The 5,460-nt window shown below is 29.7% G+C and overlaps 1 long non-coding RNA gene across 1 annotated transcript; it reads right to left on the bottom strand.

The window, feature by feature from the left end:
* Nucleotides 1-387: 387 nt before the first annotated feature.
* On the bottom strand, nt 388-4,752 carry LOC124356075. The gene is made up of 2 exons (XR_006921785.1): nt 3,949-4,752; nt 388-1,408 (listed from the first exon to the last, which is right to left on the bottom strand). It is a non-coding gene; the product is annotated as an uncharacterized LOC124356075 (long non-coding RNA).
* Nucleotides 4,753-5,460: the final 708 nt, after the last annotated feature.

Here is a 5,460-nt window from a genome sequence, read left to right as displayed (position 1 = left end):
CCTTGTAAGTTTTTAATAGTTGTTGCGACTATTTGCATGTTCAAGGAATTCACTGATTGTATAAATTGATTTCTTCAAAAGCAAGGAATACAGTCTTTTTTTAGTTTTTTTTTCTTCAATTGTCTTGAGATCGATAGGTAAAGCATTATAGAGTCTAGCATATGAGGGTTTCTTTGTGAACAGAGCGGTCCTGTGATCAGGTAAGTTGTAGTCAAGTCCATTTATCTGATTAAGAATCTTTTTATCAGATAGCATACTATTGATACATCTCATGTTCACGCACGATTTAACATCCACCTTTTTAAGAAGTAAGCAAGATGTTACACTAATAGTACAATAAGAAATCAAATATGATCAAACACAATGATTTAATGAGAAAAGGAACACTGCAATTTAAAAATGTTTATTGAGGAAGTTATTTACAAATGTTGACTTGAAAGTAGTCAGTTGGCAGCATGTTTGGTGAAGACATGCCGGTTCAAGTTCTGGCGATGCTTGCTACGGTAAGGACACTGCGGACAGAGGAACTGCGGCTGTTTCCCACATTCTAGACGTAGATGTCGCTGCAAGTTTTCCATGTGACGGTAGGACCTGGGACACTGCGGACAGGGGAATGGCTTTGGCTGCAGCGGTGTCTGCAGAAATTCCATAAGGTCTGCTGCTACAACCAGCAATCGTGCAGTTAATAATCATAGAAGAGTGATAAAGCTACTTGACATTTTATATTTGTTCTAAATATCATTTATGTATATATCACTCTGTAATGTTTAGGCAATATCCTTCACAAAACAGTTAACAACAACCTGATCTCAGTGTTGGATACAATAAAGCAATTTTTCAGATTTTGTAGAATATTACAATTTTTTATGTTTATTATATTTTACTCGATATTTTTGTGATTTTCTTGTTTTATAAAATTTCCCTATAACAAGGAAACAAATCATATTTACTAACCAAAACAGTTTAAACATCAGCTTTGTTTGAGAAGAAGACCTTTGTTCAAGTATATGTTGTCTTGTTGAACGGTAATATCTTACTTAGTATGAAACATTTAGTTCAAAATCATCTGATCATCAAATAAGATTTTATCTGAATAGATAACATAAAAAAGTACAAAACATACAGCATTTATTGAAGAAAAATAAAGGTACACAATAATAAAATGCCTTGTTACAAAAGGTGCCTGTGGTACAGTGAGGGTTTTTCTCCAAAGTTCATGTGAGCGGTGTAGTCGGGTGGCGGGTGCGGACGTGTCTCACCAGGTTGGTGCGCTGCGTCGCACGGTAAGCACAGAACTCACAGGGAAACTGAGGAACTTTGCCACACTCCAGCTTTGTGTGCCTCACTAGACTTTCATGGTTGACGTAGGCTCTCGGGCAGCTATGACACTGGTACAACCGCTCCGGGTCTGCCATCAGTTTTATGTTAGTTCTACCATCTACAATAGTACTTGATACAAAAAACTTAGTGTTTCAAGATACTTTTACTGTTTTATTTTTCTGACTGTTTAAAATCAATTTTTTGCCAGAGGAACAATATTAATGTACACCACCAGTCATGAGTTTTACCTTTACTAAAATTTCCCATGGGTGTAATTTCTATTTTTGTAAAATAAATTAATTGGTTAGTGGTTTTGTTAAATATATTTGATATAAAATCAATAATATATAGAATATAGATGATTATTTGATACATATACATACATATATATATATATATATATATATATATATATATATATATATATATATATATATATATATATATAAATACAGGGGAATTAGTAATAAAACATTTAAAAAAGATAAAACATGCAACTAAAACAATTAGTTTGCTATTTAGAAACATAAATATATTTTACATAAATAATGCTAGCTTCAAAAATAAATTCATTTACAAAAAATAATGAGACTAAAATTGTACTTTAATTTTTAAAAATGGAATATTTTTCTGGCCTGAAAAATTACTTAATAAAAGTCTAGAACTGTAAATCCTTTCCTTTTTCAAATAATTGGTAATAGCCATAAAAGTGTTGGTAAAAATTAGAGTTTTAAAATATTTTTACTGCAATAGCGTTACAAAATTATAGTGAAATCATATAGTTTATTACTGACAGTATAGAGAATTTAATACAGGATAGATTAATATAAAATAATTTGATTGAAGTCATGGTTTTAATATGACTTTTATCAAACCAAACTACAACCAATTAGTTGTAGAGAATGTATTGACTTAGATAGATGACTTCTAAAACGTATCTGCTGAATTCGATTATCACAAATAACAGGTTGATTTAATTTACATACCTTTGTTTTGAATTAAATTCCCTACATAATTCATTCACAGACCATATTCTTTAATAATTTAGTAACATTATTGCACTTAAAACATTTAAATCTAATCGTTTTACGTTTATCACAGTTATCTTAAAAACTAAGTGGTAGGTTCTTGAATTCATGTTTCCGGAAAACAATACAATTACAGATATTGCTGTGTAATTTTAATCTCAGAAGTTTATTTAAAATTGTATGTAAAATCTTTCTCTGCCAGTACCAAGCAAATGAATTTTCGACCTATGGTTATTTGTTTTTTTTTTTTAATTTTTGGTACTAGTAACAACTTGTACAATCTTTACCTTTCTTCATGGGACATCCTATATGTACAGGATGTGCTGTAAATCAAAATAGTTCTCAAAGAGGTCAGTAAGTCACCAAGCCAATTTTAGTATCAGCAGTTCAAACTGCTGATCTGTCACAAACGAAACCCTGTCAATGGATAACAACTCTACTGTTGAATTTTGTTAATCTCCTTTAAATTATTATCTCTAACCAGGTATCCCAATTACCATTGCTTAATAAAAGAAAAAGTAGGAAAAATACTCCATTGTTGTAGGTTCAACATTCACATAATAAATTACAAAACTGATAAAAGGTCACATTTTATTGCTTTTAGTTGATGACACTTATTAAACAATGCAATAATTTTGTATGCATATTACAACAATGGATGAAGTAAACACATTGGCAGAACACATAATTATTCAGTCTCTGAATGGACATGCAGAACAAGTCACGTGGAAGTTTAAACTTTCATTTTATAAGCAAACAGAATTTACTAAGCAGTATTATTTTATTAATAAATAAAATTAAACTATATTTTTATACATTAGTGTAAGGATGAATAACTTACTCAGACTTATTTTCTATATAGTTTTCAACTAAGAAGGAACATTTATTTGGGAACACAATAATTTCATTTATAAACTACAACAGATAATTGATTTTAGATTCAGTCAAAACTAAATGTATTTTATACACTTAACAACATACAATCAATGCTATACTCATGCTATGGCCATTGAGGCATTTAACTGTACAGTATTATAAATTACGCTTTACGTATCGAAATAAACTTTCATTAAAAAAGTGAGATTCTTATAACATTTTAAATATCACACGTTGTAAAGGCCAAGTATGCCTTTCTACAGCTAGTCATTACATATTTGCATTGCACATCAAAATACAATTTTACAGTATTATATACCACAATATAAAGCTAATATAAAGTTGTCACAATAAGTTATTAAACACTTGTACTTTAATCAATAGTACTTGTAGATTAGGTAGTATTATTCAGGGTAAAAACTGACTGCAAGGTATGGGGAGTATGTTCTTGGACATGACAGATTGAAAATGAAATAGGAGTCAATTTTTACAGATTTTTAGCTGAAGAGCTGGGGTTATTTATTGGAGGACATCTTGTGTATATTTTACAAATCTTAAAATATTTTACTCCCTCACTGTTATTAAAAAGTGTTGCAATACATCACTTTTAAAAGTATTATTCACAAACATCCATCTGCTTGTTAGTATTTTGATATTATTATCAGTTATCTAACAGAAACCTTAAGGCAATTTTTAAAAGCATGTGATTAAGAGCTATACTCACTGAAAGAAACTCAAGAGCTACTGGATCTTTGTGAATCGTGTTTAAAAAATCTAAAACCACAAACAAGGGATTAAAAAAGAGTTCAAGAAATTTTACCAAATTCTCCAAAACATTCTCTGAGAAGAAACAATAATACATGGAAACTGCCAACAGTACCATATGACATTAATAACAAAGAGAAAAAAGTAATGAAACAAAAATAAAAATACAGTACTTCAATTTATAGAGAAAAATTGTACAGTGTTCATAAATTTTTGAATAGATTGAAAGAAAATTATATACAATTAATTATTTTCAATAATTTAATACAGTTTTATTTAATTTGTGTTTGGTATCTAAGATTTTCAATCTTAGTAGTGTGGCACAATTTTAAATCTTAGATTACACACTGTCGAGCTACCACTTGAGAGCTTAAGCGTTAAAGTTCTTAACATTCATAGATTTTAAAGCAGTAACACTATTTTGTTTCTAAAAATTCATAATTAGTATAATAATCAGAGATTTAAAAAATAAACACTTAAGTTTTAGACTAAAAATTATTTTTTCTTATTGTTTCGAAAACAAATTAATGTTTTAGTTGCCATGACTGTAATTGCTAAGTTGGGAAAATTAATTTACCTACCCAATGTTAACTCTGCGATAAATAAAAGCTATTTTTTGCTAAACTGCATTGAAATTGGTTTAATAGAAGCACATTAGATTACGAAATGTGCAAATCTCGAAACGTACTGATTTATTGTTTCACTGAACGATGGCAAATGTCCGGAAAAATCCTGTTTCCTTCACAATCCTTCCATTGTCAAAAATAACCTTCAAACAAAGGACATGAGATTATTTTAATATAAGTACATTAGATTGTACTTACTTGAATTTTGTTTTTGACAGTATACGATTAAGTAAAAATACTGTTTTATGGACACTTCAGATTGTTAAGTAAAAAAAAAAACAAAACAAAAAAACAATAATACTGAGGAAGCCAGATCTGACTAGCAAAACTATTAAAAACAAACAATTTATCTACTGAGCATTAGATGATGAACTTTTCCGCCAGCTAAACCTGGTTGCCAATCAATTCTAGCTGACAAAATAACATGACAGGGTCAATTTCAGAATATTTATTTAGTACGTCAATGTAAGTTGGATGGAATTCAAAATAGGAGACATTCTGTATAATCATAACAAAATCTTAATTTTGTTACAGGTTCAAAAGAATGGCCACATGTAACAGTAACCTAAAAACAGTAACCTGTTCTGATCAGATACAACAGCACCTGAACAGGGTGCTGGATAGATTTAATAGAACATCACACTTCATCAACACTCAAACATTCATTTTGCAGCCAACATGATTAAGAATTAATGTACTGTATATTTCTTATTGTCTGTGTTTATGCAATTGTCCTTAATTTACTAAGCATGTCCAGTAGCTGAAATGTCATTAATTAAAATTAAGTTTGCACAGAAAATCATGTTATTTCATAAAGGCGCACAAAAACTGTGGTCCAAAGAGTG

Source organism: Homalodisca vitripennis, chromosome 2 (genome assembly GCF_021130785.1).
Source record: "Homalodisca vitripennis isolate AUS2020 chromosome 2, UT_GWSS_2.1, whole genome shotgun sequence".
NCBI lineage: Eukaryota > Metazoa > Arthropoda > Insecta > Hemiptera > Cicadellidae > Homalodisca > Homalodisca vitripennis.
The sequence above is the reverse complement of the archived record's forward strand: the minus strand, read 5'-3'. Positions and strand labels throughout refer to the sequence as shown.